The 19657-nt window shown below is 40.2% G+C and overlaps 1 long non-coding RNA gene across 4 annotated transcripts in view; it reads left to right on the forward strand.

The window, feature by feature from the left end:
* LOC148115312 (uncharacterized) overlaps positions 1-19657 on the forward strand; it is a 220588-nt gene that overhangs the window by 147639 nt on the left and 53292 nt on the right. For 2 of the 4 annotated variants that reach the window (XR_015732380.1, XR_015732382.1), the window contains exons 1-2: positions 15796-15931; positions 16219-16242. The exons of the other annotated variants lie outside the window; for them this stretch is intronic. This is a non-coding gene — a long non-coding RNA (uncharacterized LOC148115312). Of the gene's footprint in view, positions 1-15795; positions 15932-16218; positions 16243-19657 lie in introns of those variants that run through there. 4 annotated transcript variants of the gene reach the window in all.

Raw genomic sequence — 19657 nt, forward strand, 5'->3', positions numbered from 1 at the left:
GAAGCCCAATTGAGCTATCAAACTAGCCCAAACGTTGAAAACTATGGATGGGGTGGGATTCTTTTCCAATTGGAAGAAGTCCAAAATATCTTCAGAAGGAAGATGCTAGGTATCTCCTTAGGTATCTCTTCTGCTGATCTGGGGGAAGAGGCTGGGCTACCTTCCCTCATTGATAGAATTCGTCTGCATTGTGGGACACAAAAAGAAACTAGAAAGGCTTCCAGAATCCCACTTTTCTAAACTTATATATTCCATAACTGTCGGTCAAGGGGGCAGAATCTTTCCTTCTCCCCTCCCCCCATCCCCCCTCACACACACACACACACACACACACACACACACACACACACACTATGCAGAGACAAATATCATCTGTCAAATGAAAGTTAGTAGCAATATTTATAGCTATAACATTTGTTAACAACTTTGTATGGACTGGTGGCACTTTAAGGTTCTGGGACAGCTGATGTACTAGAAGAACTGTTTATGTCTTTTAAAACAAAAAGGAATTACTATTAATTTTTATAGATAGTTGTTATCAATAAATCAATTTGATATAGAATAGTAAAGAGTTGAGTGGACTAAAGCAGTGATTCTCACCTTTTCTTATACAACTCAATTTATACAACTAAAAGGAACACTTAAAATCTATCGGACTCTGTGATGCATGTATGAAAATAAATTGTCTAGGTCAGCTTGTTGTTGGAGTTGTAGAAGGACAATGCTTCTTTAAAATACATGTTTTTACAATGTCCTATACTTATTAAGTTTTGGGAGAGATTAATATACTATGCAAATGTGACTACACAACAAAAGCTAGAATTTTTAGAAGTTAATATTCTTTTGAATTATATCTATTACATGGAACTAAACAACTGGATAATGCCAGTGGATTTGCCATGCCCTTACTATAATTAAAATGCTGAATTTGCAACTTTGGAAAGCCCTTTGCAGGTTTATGACTAGAGCTACCAATGGTCATCTCCACATGTTGCTTTGCAACTCCTCCATTGCCATAGGGCTCAATGAATTAAGTTTAGAATGAGATAATTTGCAGCTGAGTTGTAGAAGATGAAGATGAATTGCACAACAAAAAAATGTGTATGATTGAGTTTTAAGAGGAAGAGCCATTTTAGGTGGACAGTCCCAATCACTCAGCAGAAAAGACCTCCATCCAGAGGCATTGAGAACCAATTTGGCTGGAAAACTCTCCTGCTGCCATTCGACAACCAGTGTCATGCTTTCAGTACTCCACAATACCTGGTGGGCTTCCTTCTTGATCTTGAATGATAGATCAGCCTCCTCCAGTCAGTGTTTGCCAGGGCCAAACCTCACAACCTCGGATAGATAAATCCAGTATCTAATTGAGAGTCATAGAGCCATAATGAAGTGTGCGAAATGCACTCAATGAACGCTCTGACAAGAGATTAATATTAATATATATAATATAATAAAATAAATGTATCTTCAAGATTAAAAGACTGTGAGTTCCTTTGTCACAAAAATCCATATATTATTCACATATTGCTATTAAGGTTCAGAAGAAGGAAGTAGACATGAAAGATCCTATATTTAAATAACTCAACCATTTTTCTGCTGGAGTATCCTCTTCCGATTGAAATAGAGGCCCTGGATATCTATACTTGCCATTAAATTAAACTTCCATTTCAGAATCATTTATGAATAACTCTCCTCTCTGCATAAGGGGAGCGATGGGCTTAAAATAATATTGATCTAGGCTTCTTTGAAAGTTTTGGTGGAAAGGAAGAAAAGTCATTTAAATCAAGAACCCCTGACTTTACAATATGGAAAATCTGGAGGGACTAAGAGGCAACCTTGCAGAAAACCCTTAGAGACCGGAATGGCTTGGGTGAGCTACTTTAAAGTAAACCCATTCATATTATTCATCTATTAGCAGAGTTCAGCTCTGATTTTATTACCCTTATACTGCAACACCCTCTATGCAAAGGCTCGCTCTTCCATCCACTACTTCACTCTCCCTTTCTATCCCATCCCTTCCTAAACAGCCGCCTCTAGGGCTGACCCTGGCCCAGATTTCACTTTTCTCCTATTTAATTCTATAGGGAGAGGTTCTTCTCTTCCTTCTAACTCCCGGGTATCACAGAGTCAGTCCTATTCTCTCGTTCTTTAAAAGTTTTCCTATCAGAGACTTTTAAATAATCACTGGAGAGGAATAGGAATAGAAACTTTACAATAATCAAACAATACACTCAGAATGATTTCCAGATGTTTGAATGACACTGTTTTACTCAGGAACCAAAACTACCTGTCATCCAAGAAATTAAAATTTGTCAATTGGCTACTTTGCTGGGTTGATTTTGAACTGGATGCAGAAAATCTGCTTTATGTTGTTGCCTTGGGTATTATTTTTCTATTTTCACTAGAAATAACGGTGAGGAGACCAAAGTTTTCCATTTTGAACAAAGGTATATTTCCACACATTTGCAAAACAACTCTGTATCCAAAATGTCATGTTTCAAAGACTTTCCCTACCTTGGATCTCTTTTTTTAAATAAATGCATTAATTTCAACAATAAAACATACTCACAGCAGCCCTTTGCTTCATTTGAATGAATCCATTTCTTAAGGTATCTTATTGGGCAGAAGCTATTAAACCCTTTCCACTTAATTGAATAGGTAGTATAGCATAGACAAAGCCTTGAGGAGAGTAATGCACCTTAACCTTTTCAAGGTCACAATATTGTTACAAGATTTTTTTTCTCCACTCACAATTAATTACTCACGAGTTGAACCACCTTAGAAAAACTGGAAACCTTAACAAAATATTATTTAAAAGAATTAAAGGATATTCTTTCCAAGCATGTGTGACCTAAGATTTTCTCCCACCCTACTGCACTATGAAGCAGTATATAAGTCTAAGTCCTATTGCTAGTGCTATTGCTATCCCAGTGTGGTTGTCCTGTAGATGATTACAAAAAATGGTGGGAGATTGCTTAGGTGTCACTCAAACATATCTATATCCCAGCAAAAAGGGGAATTGTTGGGCAGTTCTCCCATATTTTGGGTAAAGGCAGTCTTCCTCCGAAACGAAGGTCGTACTTCAGCTTATCATTATGAAAACTCAGAAAAGACACTTTCAAGTGAGGGAACTGACTTCCTTTCTTCTCACTGTGCTCAAGTAAGATCAAATAAAAGCCAATTCACTTTATCAAGAAGAGGACTGGGATTCTTAGTTGGTGGAGCAATGAACCTTTCTCTCTTTATTCTCATTTTTCCGTTCAAAGAAGCTTAAACAGTTTCCACCAAGTATTGGGCAATGGACCCAGATGCCTCTTTTTTTCCTCTTTTCTTCCTAACCGATCCACAAGTAAAGAGATGTCATCCTTTCATTTAAATTTCCCCCACAAATTCAGCTTCTGAGACACTCCCATCCTTCATTCTCTTAAGCATAATTTACACACATCCATCCTCTTTTTTCAGTAGTCAGTCTAGGTCCGTGATGGCGAACCTATGGCATGCGTGCCACAGGTGGCATGCGGAGCCATATTAGTGGGCACGCCAACTCAGCTCTGGGGTGCATGCGCGCGCCGGCCAGCTGATTTTCGGGCCTTCTGGGCCCACCAGAAGTAGGGAAACAGGCTGTTTCCTGCCTCTGGAGGGCCTGGGGGGGTGGGGAAGGCCCGTTTTTCTTTCTTACCTGGCTCCAGATCCTCTCTGTGTATCTGGGAACGGCGAAAACAGCCTTTCCGACTCCCTTGGAGGCCCTACGGAGGCTGAAAGGGCCCATTTCCCCACTCCCGGTGGGACAGGAAGTGACGTTTTTTCCTGTCCCCAGCCTCCAGAGACTCCTAGAGAGGCTCCTACAGACTTCTAGAGAGGCTGTGACCCTCCCCCGCCCCCCCCCTCTCCTGGCACGCGATGGCAAAAAGGTTAGCCATCACTGGTCTAGGTTATTGACCAATATAGATCAAGATCGCTTTGTTACAGTTAATTGTTGCTATTGAATATCAAAAGTTTATTTGATCTCCTTGTGTGCCACTAGGGTTCATATTGTTTAATAGATTGGTCTGATAGTTTATTAAGTATAGCTTTGTTTTTTATCTTCTGGAATCCATAAACTCATTAAATAATCTGTGCTGTTCATATCTGGACACAGATGGGGCTGTGAGAAGCCCCAGTTTCTTATACTATTCTGAGAAGGAAGCAAAGATCTTAGTATTAATTCAGGTTAGCTATGCAAACCCTGAAACAAAGTTCTAAAATTGTAAGAGGTTATCTGTGTTCTTTGGCGTAACTTCCACCTGGATGATTTCACAGCTTCTGGTAGCAGGATCCACATTTGAATTTGGAGGAGGAAGACTAGTAGACTCCAAAGGGGGTAATAAATGGCTGTCATGTGAAGAGAGTTCTGGGTGCTCCTTCACTGGAATTTTTCAAGAAGAGGTTCGACAATCATTGGTCTGGAATGATATACCTGAGCAGAGGGTTGGACTAGAAGACCTCCAGGGTCCATTTCAACTGTTCTATGGTTATTCTATGTTCTGCGTTCTAGAAGAAAGAATCACTTCAGATCTTACAGCAGATTTCCTTTTAAAGATATTGCAAAAGTCATCCTCCCATTTATCTGCAAATATTTTACATGATGCAACATTTACCCATAATTTAAGTTTTTTATTAACTATGAGAACTAGTGTTAGCCCAGAAACCATGAGAATGTGAGTTCCAATTTAGCCATGAAATCCAGCTGGGTAACTTTCAGCTGGGTAACCACTTACTCTTTCACAACCCAACTCTCCTCCCAGAATTTTTATTGTGGGGAAAATAAGAGGAAGAAGTAGGATTGGGTATCTTTGCCGCATTGAGTTTACTTATGAAGTAATCAAGGTGGGATAAAAATCTAATAAATAAATAAATTCCCAAATTATGTAGTTTCCTTAAGTTTTGTGGTTGAAATTGAATTCCTGCAAACTTCTCTTACGTCCTGTTCTTACCTTCAATACGCCTTTATCATTTTTTCAGAACCTAAAACAATTGTCAAAGAACTGTCCCAATAAAAGGAATATATTGTATTTAAGCAAGCATTTTTCACCTTGATGCATCCCTTTTAACACTAAGGTTTAGACATTTTATTTGTATAATCAGCAATTTTATAAACAGCAAATTTACAAATGTATAGATTTCTTGCAAATCATGTCAGCCGGACGAGGAGATTAGTACTAATCAAAATCTAATTGACGCTTCTTGTTCTTATGAATCAGCTAGGCATGTTTGGGTCATCATCTGAAACAGGTGCCTGAGGTCAAGAGCCAAGACAAAAATTTAGTCACATCTGAAGATCAGGAAACCAAAGGCTCTGGGAAGATCATCTTCAGCTACCCCTGACATGTCTTTATATTATGAGAGTGTGTTTGGGGGAAATGAAAACTTGCTGACGTTTGGTAAAGTTTCTGAATGCTCATGGAATCTTGAAGGGCTGGATCTAAACAGTGAGTTATCTTTGATTTATTGGGGGTGGGGGGATTGAAATGATGCTAGGTATAATTTCACCCTGAATGGCATTTGTCAGGTAATAGACTGTTCAAGGCCATACAGAGAGCAACATGTTGTAGCTGAAATGAATGATATAACCTCCAGTGAATTGGCTCTATGTATCCCAAGAGGATTTATTACCTATGAGTACTCTTCTTTGCCCTGTCAGAAAGTTAGCATTTATTAATACAATCATTTGGCTGTAACATAACAAAAGGATCTAGAACAAACTGAATTTTGTCTGTGTATAGTCACACAGAGAAAGAAGGAGGAAATTGGCACAAACAAGACCTGCAGGCGCTCTGGTTCCATCCTACTTAAGAACAATACTCAATAAAAGAAGACGAGAAAAAAAGAAGGAAAAGGGCTTCAAAAGAGTCACTGATTACTCTGACAGATTTAGAAATGATATTGGCTCCCACTGCTTCTTGTTCGATCCATTTTTTAAAATGGCCTTTTACCTTCAAGTGAAAGGAACATCAAAATGTTTCTCTATGATAACTTTGGAGACTTTATTGGTAACAGTTGAAGGGTACATATAACGCAGCTAAATTTTCTGCTGCAACTCTTAAAACCTGAAAGAAGCTACAGCTGAATTAGTTCTGGGTTTATGAAAAATGAATCCAAAGCCCAGAGTGAGTTATGTCACACGCTACCTCATTAAAACACTTTGTATAGTTTTAAGTTGTCTTTTATTAGGTTATAATTTTGTAATATAAATTTGCTGGCCAATTCCTTTATTGTTCTGATCAGTAATGAATGTCGATGGAGATTTTCAGTCATCCAGGTCATGGTTGTCCCAAGGGTGCTTTTTAAAAAGGCAACTGGTCTTTTTGTTTCTTATCTTGGATGAGAAGCTAAATGTCTTCAAGCAAAACAAAGAAACCACCATTGGGACAATCAGTAGTGAAATAAATGTGTGTGTATGTGTAGGTCTCATTGAAATGCTCAGTTCCTCCATATTCACTATTAGGACAGCCATTCTGTCAAACTTTGCTATCCCATTTTTTTTATTGGCAGGGAAGGTCCAGGTGTGAACACAGAATTTAGAATAGCCTGAAACCTTCTCCTATTGGCCCTTGTTGGTCAGTTCAGTTTCTGCAGGGTTTCCCTTGGCTCCAGTGGACAGTCCAGAAAGTGATTCTAACCATTCCTAGACCTCTCCATTATTGTCACTGTTGCACCTCATCCTTTATTTTATAAAGTGTTCACAACATTCATAACTCTGCCTTCAAAGCACAGGTGTAAAGGCAGAATCTCCAGGGTAAATGATTACTGCAGAAGGAAGAAACAGAAGGGTTTTTTCACTTTAAACTGTTATCAAACTGCCATGCCTAATTTAGCTGTTTATTTAATTCTGTGATTCCATCCATTGTTTTTTGTCCTACTTCAGGTGCTTTATACAACCAAGAATTGTATTAGGGTTTTTTGGCTGTTTCTGCACACTGCTGAGTCATTTTAAATAATCATCCACTAAGACTCCAAGGTCCATCCATCACACAGTTATTGTTTTTGAGCCAGGCTTCACTTAATCTGTACTTGTATCTTTGGTTTTCCCTGCCCAAGTGTAAAACCTTGCTTTTCTCCACATTAAATTTCATTTTGTTGGATAGGGCCCATTGTTCAAATCCAGCTTAGTGTCATTTGATGGGTTCCCCTTCCATTCGCTCATCTAAGTCATTTATGAAGATATTGAAGAGTACTGGGCCTAAGACAGATCCTTGTGGTACCCCACTGCTTACTTCCCTCCATGTAAATGAAGTACCATTAAGGACTACTGCTTTGTCAACCAGTTACAAATCCATCTGGTGATAGATATGGTCTATCCCACATTTTTCTAGCTTACCAAAAAGTAGGTGGTGCTCTACTTTGGCAAATATCTTGCTGTAGTCTAAATGTATTATGTCCACAACATTTTGCTGGTCTACTAATTTATTCACTTTGTCAAAGAATGAAATAAGTTTGGTTTGGCATGATCTGTTTTAACAAACCCATCCTGGGTTCTAGTTATAACTTTATATGTTTCTAGATGTTCACAGATCTGTTTTTCAATTATTTTTCCAGTATTTTCCCAGGTATTGATATTAGGCTGATTGGTCTGTAATTTCCTGAGTCTGTTTTTTTCCTTTCTTCAAGATGGGAAGCACCTCAGCTCTTTTCCAATCCTCTGGTAGCTCCAAGATTTTTTGAAGATATACAGTACAATGGTTCTGAGATAACATCTATGAGCTCCTTCAGAATTCTGGGATATAATCCATCAGGTCCCTGTGGTTTATATTTATCAAGGTCAAACAGGTGTTATCTTACCATTTTCTTGCTTATTTTAGTTTTTATTGATAGACTGTCTTTTGCAGTTCTATTTTGGTTGGTTGAGCTATAGTTCCTTTTTGCGTGAAGACTGATGCAAAGAATAAGCTAAGCAGCTCTACTTTCTCTCTACTCCCTGTTATTTCTTTGCTATCTTTGCTATTTAATGGACCGACTGTCCACTTGGTATTTTTCCTGTTATCTGTCTGTTGAAATAAGAGTCACTTTGTCATCTGCTGATATTCTCTCTTACTTATGTGTCCATCTTTCCCTGTTTTGTACTTATCCTTTTTATCTTTCAGTTTATCAGAGAGATGTTTGTGCAGCCATGCTGGTTTCTTTTTGTATTTTTTTGAGGTTTTTTTCACAGTGGTATTGTGTTGGATTGGGCTTTTATAATTATATTTTTCAGTTTTTCCCATGCTTTTTGAGTGGTTTTCCACTTTAGAATTTTTATCCATGAAATTTTGCTTAGGCTCTCTCTGAGCTTCTTAAAATCAGCACTTTTAAAGTTTAAGACACTGGTTGGATTATATTCTATTGTTTGTGTTTGCATTAGATTGAATTCCAGTATGACGTGGTCACTCTCACCCAAGGTTACAACAACTTCAACTCCCTCTATCACTTCTTCTCTATTAGTAAGAATTAGGTCCAGTATAGTTTTTCCTCCGGTTCCTTCCTGTACCTTTTGGATGACAAAGTTGTCAGCTAAGTGTGTTAGGAATCTGTTTGATCTCCCACTTGCTGCAGAGTTTGTCTCCCAGTTGATATCAAGGGAGTTAAACTCTCCCATTACCTCTGTGGCATGTTTCCTACATAACTGATTTCCAAAGGGTTCATCTATTTCTTCTGCTTGGTTGGGTGGCCAACCTACGCCTATAGCAATATCATTTGTTTTCCTTTTTATAGTGACTCATATGGTTTTCATCCCAGTTTTTATCTATTTCTGTGGAGATGTAGTGATCTTTTATATATAATGCAACTCCACCTCCTCTTTTCTTAGGTCTGTTTTTTTTTTTTTTTTTTTTTTTTGAATAATTTGTATCCTTCTATCAGTACATTCCAGTCATGGCAACTATATCATATCTGCCTTCATGTATTTGTACTTCAAGTTGACCCTGTTTGTTCCCTAAACTTTGAGTATTGGTGTATAGGCATTTGAGACCTTTATTGGTCTTGGGCATATTTCTTATATCTCTTACTTTGTAACTTGGATTTCCATCCTTTTCATCACTCTCTATTTCATTCTATTTCTTTTTTAATTTCTTTTTTCTCTTTACTCCCTTCCTCCTTCTTTGATTGGTTATCTAGTGGTTTTGGCTTGGAATTAGGTTCTATAGGTCATGAAAATTGCCCCCCTCCCCCCCTCAGTTTTAGTTCAAAGCCCTTTGGATAAGATGAGCCAGTCATTTTCTGAATATATTGAACAACCTAGTTGGGTTGTTCAGTTTTCTCACCTGACCTTGATGGCATTTTCAAAGGTTTGAAAGGGCTTCTCTCTAGAGATTCACCAGCTCATCTGTGGGATGGAGCTGTTGAAACCAAGACAAGGAGTCCCTTCCGTGGATTCAGAATCCACTGACACACTCACATACTCTTAACTGAAAGCCTCTGCTTGGTCTGCAATATATGCTTTGCCTTTTCCTCTGCAATCCACAATTTCCAATTGCTTAACAAGTATCCATTTTGTTGCAATTACATCACGATCTTACTTAGCTTCTCTTTTTCTTTTTCAGTTTAAAAATATCACATTACATTTAAAGTCCAGTCCAAATTAAAGTAGCTATTCTCACTTCTTTTTTTCTTTTTTCCCCTTTTATTTATACATCACTTTTTTCCTCTTTTTAAAGTTTATTATCCATTCTTTTTGTTTTTCTTGCAATTTAAAAAAGAAAGAGGAAAAAAAGGATCTCTTTATTTCTTTCCAATCCTTTGATCATATCTAATTGTTTAAAGTTTCCAGATAGTTTGTTCAAAAATCAATTTTCAATTGGGTTTTTATCTCTTCAAAGTTACATTTCAAAATCTTCTTTGCCCCCGTGCTTCCATCTGAATTTGGTTAATTAACACTTGTCTTCATATTTTATAGTTCTTCATATTTATTTTATTCTCATCTGTGGGAACACTATATATGTCAGAGATGGAGATGGATAACTGAAAAAACAGCATCTTGGGAAGCTGGATTGTTGGTTTGCACAATGGTTATAGCTGTCAAAAGTGTCGTCTTGATAATGATGTATATTAAATGTTAAAGGTAGAATTTAATTTTCACCACTTCTGATGAGGAACTTCTGGATTACCTAAGGAATTGTTGGGGGGGGGGCGCGACAAAAGGTCATTTTCCTAATCAGACTTTTATTATTTTACCAAAAGTTTTTGTGACAGATAAGAAATTGGGGGCGGGGGGAGCTTATTCTTTTAATTAGACATTTCTTACTGTGGGAGATGCGTTGGGGATATTTCTGTGCCAGAATAGAAACTAGAAATTTATCTTTAATCTCAAACGTCCATGAATTGGAGCTAGATTATAGTAGGAAATGTCTGAAAATATGAATGGCATGGGAAAGAATAATAAAGATTTGTTAATAAGAATCCAAGAAAATAGTATTACAGAAAATTATGCAGGAGATCACAACTTTTTGTAAATGGAAGATGAGCTAAGATTGATGTTTATCTTTTCTTAAGGTACATGCTAAGAAGTAGTATAAAAAGTAGAGTAAAGATGAAATGAACTGGGTTGTCATACAGCAATACTGATGATTGTGGGTTGGGGAAGGAAATCTGTAGAAATCTTTGCCTGATATCCCTATTCCATGAAATGTTAACAGCTGTCCTGATGCAGATGTGATTGATTGATCTGACCAAGGCAACTCATCGATTTGGATGTCCTCCAGCATATTTCCTGGCATGATGTGGTGGTGGTGGTGGTGAATCTGCAGCACTGTTGGGCTTGTGAGGTGAACTAAGCCCTTGATGAAATTGTTCCTACATGACATCTCTTGGTTGGTTGGTTTACCAAGAGCCTATCAGAGATGAAGTAACAGAAATGACTTCTACAGCATTGCTGAAGAAAATCAAGAAGTCAATCTAACAACTATGATCATGCATCCACCTTCATGCCTGCTCTGTGGGAATAAGAGAGATGAAATGCTATTACTTCTCCTCTCTCATAGCATCAGCAAGTTGTCTGTTTGGGATTATCAGTTCCCTGAGAGGAAAGAAACAACATCAAGAGTGTGTCCTCATGTGTTTTTATGGCCAGTGGCTTCAGCAATCATGTTTGCAAACAGTTTCATATTCACATGTTCAGATTTGGACCAGGATTCAAGAGTTACGTCAAGAGTGTCAGCCAGTCAGAGGGTTTAAGGTTCAAGAGTGAAATTAATATACTGGGTCACACATCACCTAAGTCTTATTTCCAGGACAGAGAACAGAGATAACTAAGTCTCTTATACAGTCTGCAGCCAACTTTTGCAACCAGAATGCAAATATCCAAAGAGAACTTCTCAGTTGCTCTATCCTTTTTACTGGTCTTGTGTGGAGATTGGAGGCCTTATGTCATCCTTCTCTGTCAGCTCCAGCTACTCAGGTGGTGTTTGTCATTGATCAGCCTTATTTTATTCTTCCTAAGGCTAATGTTCCACAGGCTCAGCAGGAGCTGATTCTTCATGCTCCAACTCAGATTCTGACTATGGGCAAAGTCAAAAGAGAAATGTGAAAGGAGCTGGAGCTGAATAACTCAAGGGCAACACTGAATCATGCCGTAGAATCCTGATCAAGTCAGGTCCCCCAAGTGACAGATCCAGGTTACCAGTGGAGCTTTCTGTGGCTGGCAAACTAAGAAAAGCTGCTTATTCGCTCCGTAAAGTCAAAAAGATGTGTTCGCTTTGAGGATTAATTCTATTACTTTCACCTGAATAAATATCAGTTCTCTTGTCATAAGTTTAAAAAAATATCTATTAAGCTTTCATGATGAAATGAGCAAGGATCAGTTCGTGAATAATGGCTGCAGGTCCAGAAAAACAAATGTATGAGGTGAGGAGGAATAAAACAAGGCATTCTGGGATACCACTGAAACTCTTCTTGCCAAGGGTGCCTTGTAAGGCCTTTGCCATTTCAACTCCACCATAGAATCTGGGCAGAGTCTTCCAATGGTTAGATATAATGTCTCTTTTGAAAGGAAGAAAATTGTTGAAAGGTTAAAGTAAATGAAACAATGCTTCAGTCAGAGAATCTGCAGGGGGTTCTGCGCTGCACAGAGGCTTGGACTAAATGACCTCTAAGCATGAGAAGACTATGATAATTCTCTTATTCTCTTCTAGAAGTCGGAAAATGGGCTGTTTCCGGACTCCGGATGGCCTCCAGGGGTGGGGTGGAGGCCATTTTCCAACTTCTAGAAGAGAATAAGAGAATTATCACAGTCTTCTCATGCTTAGAGGTCATGGGCTGTTTCCGGCCTCCGGATGGCCTCCGGGGGGTGGGGTGGAGGCCATTTTCACCCTCCCCAGGTTCCTAGAAAGGCTCCGGAGCCTGGGAAGAGTGAAAAATGGGCCTTCCTCACCCCCCAGAGGCCAGAAACCGTCTGTTTCTCAACATCCGGTGGGCCCAGAAGGCCCGAAAATCAGCTGGCCAGCGCCCACATGCGGGCCAGAGCTGAGCTCACGTGCCAACCGATATGGCTCCGCATGCCACTTGTGGCACGTGTGCCATAGGGTCTCTATCACGGGTCTAGGCAGTTGTTAACACTTCCTTGAAAAAAAGAATGGTTCCACCAACTCTTAAAAAGGTGGTGGTGTCCCCTCCTCTGACTTTCTATCAGCTTGCTCTAAATCCCATGGCCAAAAGGTAGGGGCTGGTCCTATGAACTTTCACAGAATGTTCTGTTTGGGTCTATGATTTTTTGGATTGAACCCTTCACCTTGCCTGTTTCGCCTTGAGGTTTTCGCCTCTGGGTTATTAGCCACAAACCTTTCTCCTTGGCTGGCCCTCCCCTAGTCTTTCACCCCAGCACAACGGCCATGGCCAATCCCTCCCAGGCACTTTGCCACAGCCCATACACAGAAGGAGGTTTTGTCCTAGGTTTTTCGACACCTGGGACAGTTAGGGCCCAAAAAGTCAGCTAGAGGGGGAAGGAAGGAAGGAACAGCCTTGGTGAAATGGGAGGGAGAAGGAGGGAGAAGGAATGGGGGACTTCCACCTCTGGCTTTTTTTTTTGAGAGAGAAGGAAGAACCCTTTTCAGGCCAGGTATCCAAATCGATAACTAATGACAATGAACAATTTACGGCATTGATTCCCACCCCCCAAAAAGGGGTGAGATGTTGGGAAACATCCCATTCAAGATTTAGAAAGAAAGAAAAGGAAATTAAAAAAATGCCGTTTTCCCACCTCTGCCGGTTCCCCCAGTTCAAAGGGAAGCACTCCTGGGTTTTTTTATTTTTTGCAAGGGGAAGAGTTGCAAAAAATAACAAAATAACAAAAATGACAAAATGACAAAAGAGTTGGCCATTGTGCCGGGGCGAGAGACTAGGGGAGGGCCAGCCAAGGAGAAAAGTTTGTGGCTATTAACTCAGAGGCGAAAACCTTGAGGCAAAACAGGCAGGGAGAAGGGTTCAAGCCAAAAAGTCCCCTTCCGGTTCTGTTCTCAGCAAGATGAAGAGAGCTCAGAGCCCAACCTGAAGTGGCCTTTGAAGAACAGGGAAGAAATTGGAAGCAAAGATTAATCCAAATTGGCCTCAAGCACAAGCAGTCTAAATTCAGGATGTGAGCTTCCAGGATAAAGTAGGAGTCCTTGTTCTGTATTGCATCATGCAGGCTGCCAACCGCAAGGGCTAAAACCAAAAAAACTTTAGCAAAATCAATACCTTCAAATCAAACTATCTCAAAGAATCTTAGAAAATGAACTTAAGCTAAATCAAATATTTTATAAAAAATCTAACCTCCTATAGGTTAAATGTATCAGTTTCCATTGAATGAAACAGGAAGCGTGGTACTTAGCAAAGGTGGAAATATTCAGTTTGTGAAAAGACCATAATCGTAAATTCATATGTTAAGACAAGGGCTCTGGATTCACTGTCGGGGACAAATAAAAACTGCAGGATTCAAAAGAATGCTAATTTCATTCATCTTCACTCCTCAGATAAGAATGGGAGCCTATGTATCAACTAGCTGTTTTTTATTATTTTGCAGAGCATGGGGGAATGTTTGAGAATTCAAAATCTCAAACTCAAAATCTGTTTGTCTTTTTCCAGTAGGGAGAGATATAAAATATGCATGCATCTATGTAATATAAGAATCACATGACTACATTAAGTCAAATGTTGTTAGAATACAGAATTACCAGTAGAAACCCTGGTATCAGCTAAACTCTGAATTCTGCAACATCTTCCTGTTTCACCATGTTGGTAAGTGTAGGGGTAAGGGATCATTTCACCGTTCTTGAGGATTACAGAAGGAACAAAGCCCCTTTCAGTGGTGGGATTCAAATAATTTAACGACCATTTCTCTGCCCTAATGGCAGGATGGGTGGGCGTGGCCATGGTGGGCGTGGCCAGGGAGTGTGATAGATCTCCTGCACCCTCCTGCGAGCAAAAAAGGGCCGCGGGAGGGCGTGCCGCACATCCCTACACCCCTTTTTGGGCCTAGGAGGTCTCCCTAAAGCCTCCTGGGAGCGAAAACAGGCCGTGCGGGATGCCCTGCCCCCCATGCCCAATTTTGGGCCTAAGTGGCCTCCCTGTACTTACCTGGGAACCAAAATGGGGCACGTGGGAACTCCAAGAAGGGGCGAGCCAGCCAGCAATTTAACTATTGGTTCGCCCGATCCAGCCTGAACCAGCTGAATCCCACCACTGGCCCCTTTGCTAGATGCATGTCTTCTGGCGCTCTAAAACCTCTGGCCATTCAGCCACCATAAATGACCTCATTGCAAAGTGGTCATTTGATACTAGTCATAAGAACCTGAGAATGAGGTGAAACGTGGTGGGGGAGATGATTGGGGGACTTCCAGTGATTTAAGAATCATAAATTATCTCTTATTTTAATGAATACGCATATTCATAATTCAAGGTTTAAATACATATGTTGTGATCTCTCCCTAGATCAGAATACAATGATTGGATATATATAGTATATACATACAAGTATAATCAACTCTGCAATGCAATAAGTAGTTGAGAAGCAGTACTTAGTTCTATTTCATCCAAAACTTACTTATAGAAAGTGGGAAGTGTGTAGGTCGGGAGATGCTTAAGAAATGACTTTTAACCTTTACAGGAGTTATAAACATCCCTGGCAATCAATTCATATATAGAAAGATAAAGAAAAAGTCTTGAAAATGATAGAAAGGGGGAAAAAAGAAACTTAATCAAAGAAGCCAACTTGGCCATTTCTACAATTTCTAACATCTTCACAGTCCACAGTCTGCATCCCAAACATCTAATATTTTGTCAGAAATGTTGATATCTGCTTTGTAATCTTTTTATAGCTTTAGTCGTCACAGCTGCATTGCTCATTCTTTGGATTGGTGCTTCATCCATTATATTTTAAAAAAGGGTCACTGGACAAATTCTTTGTGACATTTTGTTATTTCCCTCAATGTGTCCTGAGGAGTTAATGGCGTGTAGATTTGCCACAACTTCATAAACCACGAAGAACTGTTTCCTCTTTGTCCTGCAAGTGATTCCCTTTGCCTAGCCAATTTTTGCCAATTTTATAGATATAATTTGTGTTGTTTTAATGTTTTAATTACTTTTTATTTATTTTATAATTTGCAAGCTGCTCAGAATCACTTTAACAGGAAAGATGATCAGCATAAAACAAACTAATAAATAATAAAGAAAGAAACAAGATCTTTTTTTCTGTTGGCCTGACGTAATCTCAGAAAGATTGGTATGTGCTTGCTAATCCTTTTTGGTTCATCCATCACATTGGTTCTGTTCCTTCTTTTCATTTGTGCTTCATCCTTTAAAAAGGGGGCTCTCTGTACAACTACTCCATGGCACTTTGTAATTTCCTTCGGCTGACAGTCTAAAGGTGTGTAGATCTGAATTCCACGGATCATGAAGGTCTGGGTCCTCCTTGTGCTGGCAGCAATTGCCTTTCCCTTGCCATCCACAGGTAAGAGAGTCCCATTGCTATTCCCTCTGCTTCTGACGAGAGGACGAAGAAGGTCCTGGGGGTGAGTGGGCAGCCAGTCATAACCAAATCATAAATGTATGACAATTCTGTTTTAGGTCTTCCTGGGGTGGACTAACTTCTCTGAATGCTTCCAGTGTGGAATGGGTGGCACAGGCACAGGAGAATTCTTACAGAAAACAATGAAATATGATGGGATTCTCTAATAATTTTTTTTAGCCATTTACTATTGTAATAAATACTGTTGCTTGCTTTATTTTCCTGTCTAGCACAAGAAGGTGGTGAAGAACCTGGTGAGTATTTTATCCCATACATTAATGGTCCGCAGCACACCAGGGTGGAGGAGCTGCTCCAGGATGAGCAATGGCCAGTCTTGTGACTAGAGCTCTGGAATATGGGACTGGCCAGGCAGCTCATGGTGGGGCTGTAAATCTCCGCTGTAGAGGGAGGTTTGTGCAATTTGCAACTTTGCAGCACAGCCCTCGCCAGCCGGAATGAGGCAATGGTGCACGGCGGAGGGGGGGGGGGGGGAGAGGTGCAAACTGGCCGAAGCAGTGGGTGGCGGCAACCCCGGGCTGTTTCTTCCCCCTGCTGTAGCTTCCTGTTGGCAGTCACTCCTCGTCTGGCAAGGGAAAGGGAGGCGGGATGGAGATTCACTCCATATTCCAGAGCGGGAGCGAACCTTCATTTCTTGCTGGATCTCGCAGCCGTTTCTTCCAGTCCTTGTTGGTGCTCCGCGCACCTCCGTCTCTCGGGGAGACGCTTGACTTCCTCTCAGCCCCAAGACACATGAGATGGCCCATGAGATGGGAGAGAGAAAGAGAATGAGAGAATCAGAGAATCAGAGAGAAAATCAGAACGAGAGAGAGAGAATGAAAGAGAGAGAGAGAATGAGAAAGAGGGGGAGGGGGGGAGAGAAAGAAACAGAATGAAAGAATGAGAGAGAGAGAATCAGAGAGAATGAGAGAGACAGAATGAGAGAGACAGAATGAAAGACAGAAAAAGAAAGAGACAGAAAGGGAATCAGAGAGAGAATGAGTGGGAAAGAGGGAAAGGGAGAGGGGGGAGAGAAAAAGAGAGAAAGAGAGAGAGAAAGAGACACAGAGAGAATGAGAGAATGAGAGAGAGAATGAAAGAGAGAGAGTGAGAAAGGGGGAGAGAAGGGGGACAGAGAAAGAGAGAGAGAATGAGAGAGGGGGAGAGAATGAGAGAATGAGAGAAAGAGAAAGAGGGTGGGAAGAGAATGAGATGGGGGAAAAGAGAGAGAAAGAGACAGAATGAAAGAAAGAGAGAATGAGAGGAGAGAGAATGAGAAAGAGGGGGAGGGGGGGAGAGAAAGAAACAGAATGAAAGAATGAGAGAGAGAGAATCAGAGAGAATGAGAGAGACAGAATGAGAGAGACAGAATGAAAGACAGAAAAAGAAAGAGACAGAAAGGGAATCAGAGAGAGAATGAGTGGGAAAGAGGGAAAGAGAGAGGGGGAGAGAAAAAGAGAGAATGAGAGAGAGAAAGAGACACAGAGAGAATGAGAGAATGAGAGAGAGAATGAAAGAGAGAGAGTGAGAAAGGGGGAGAGAAGGGGGACAGAGAAAGAGAGAGAGAATGAGAGAGGGGGAGAGAATGAGAGAATGAGAGAAAGAGAAAGAGGGTGGGAAGAGAATGAGATGGGGGAAAAGAGAGAGAAAGAGACAGAATGAAAGAAAGAGAGAATGAGAGGAGAGAGAATGAGAAAGAGAAAGAAAGAGAGAGAGAGAGAGAGAATGAGAGGAGAGAGAATGAGAAAGAGAATGAAAGAGAGAGAGAGAGAAAGAGGGTGGGAAGAAATGAGAGGGGGGGAAGAGAGAGAAAGAGACAGAATGAAAGAAAGAGAGAATGAGAGAGAGAGAGAGAGAGAGAGAGAGAGAAAGAGCCAGAGCCAGAATCAGAGAATCAGAGAGAGAATGAGAGAGAATCAGAATGAGACACACACAGAGAGAGACAGAGAATAAAAGAGAAGAGAGACAGAGTGAAAAAGAGAGAATAAGAGAGAGAGAAAGAGACAGAATGAGAGAATGAAAGAAAGAGAGCGAAAGAAAAGAATGAAAGAGAGAGAATGAGAGAGAGAGAATCAGAGAATGAGAGACAGAATAACAGAGACAGAATGAAAGAGAGAGAGAAAGAGAAAATGAGAGAAAGAGACAATGAGAGAGAAAGAGACAGAATTAAAGAGAGAGAGAAAAAAGAAAGAGAATGAGAAAGAGACAGAGACAGAATGTAAGAGAAAAAGAGAGAGAAAGAGAGGGAATCGGAGAGAGAATGAGTGGGAGAGAGAGAAAGAGGGGGGGAGAGAGAAAGAGAAAAGGAGAGAAGGAGAGAGAGAGAGAAAGAAAGAGGAGGGAGAGTGCCTGAAGGATCCCATCCTGTCACTGGGAGTCCAGGCGCTTCAGCAAGCAGCACAGTGGATTCATATTAGTGGTCCGCTGGATTTAAAATTATGAACTTGGTGGTCCCTGAGGTCCAAAAGGTTGGGGACGCCAGCCATACATTAATATGGATTCTCTTTATGAAAGACCAGCAAGGGGTGTAGGAAGAGAGATTTCAAAGAAACCGCAATCTATCATCCATTCCCTTCATCCATTCCCTTCATGCTCTCATTGCTATAATTCAGGTCCTCAATGGATCCTTGATTCCTCAGTGCCCTAACACAGCATCTGTAGCAGAGACAGGCACTGCAGAAGCTTCTCAAGGGCAGCCCCAACAGTCTCTGCCAATATGGTCAGTGGTGACTTCTAGATGATGGGACCTGGAGTTCAATAGCATATCTGTTCCTGACTATCATTACACACAGGCACCCAAGTAAAAAGAAGTGACAAATACAAATATACCAAGAAAGGACAAAAAATATAAAAATGAAGAGACTCAATTAAACAAATTGAAGCAAACACCATCACTATATTAAAATTATTAAAACTTACTGGGTTGCTAATGAGTTCCATATGCTACTGTGATATGAACCTCTCTTGATTCCATAATTTTACCACCATCTAAACTTCCTTCTGCATTATTGCAAAGCATATTAATATCTTGTTCAAAATACTGCTAGTTTCCCTTTTTAGCCCCTCAGATTCATCAAGAAAGAACAGGCTCAGTTTGGGCATCACTTCATCCATCAATGTTAGACACTTTTCTGTTCATTAATTAATCCTATTTCCTTGGGTTTAAGAAGGGTGGACAGATGAAACAGTTGAACAGTTGCATTTCAGCTGTGATACACTGAAGAATGACATCCCTTTTTTTAAAAAAAAAAATAATGTTATTGATTCCTTGAATTTGGTGTTATGGTCTAAAATAGTCCTGGGTAAGGGTGACAAGCTCTATAATCATCTCTATAATTATCTGGCAGGGTCAGTATACCTTGATCACTTGAAGCAACCTCTCTATTTTTTCCCCCTTGAACAGATCTGCTTCAACTAATAATAGATCTATGTAAGTATGTCGGAGTACAATGTCTTATCTACCTGCACAATCTTCTGGGAGGTGAGATGCAGAGGGTGTATTTCTGATACTGTTTTAGAGCTTTATCCCTTTGTGTTTCCCTTTTCTTGCCTCAATTAATCAAATATATCCTCTAGCGCAGTGGTTCTCAATCTTATCTTCACCACAGAACCCCTTTAAATACTTTTTGTGGCCACGGACTATGGGCACAGTCCGCAAAGTCTTACCTCAAT

This window comes from Pantherophis guttatus, chromosome 2 (genome assembly GCF_059756535.1).
Source record: "Pantherophis guttatus breed Tessera chromosome 2, ASM5975653v1, whole genome shotgun sequence".
NCBI lineage: Eukaryota > Metazoa > Chordata > Lepidosauria > Squamata > Colubridae > Pantherophis > Pantherophis guttatus.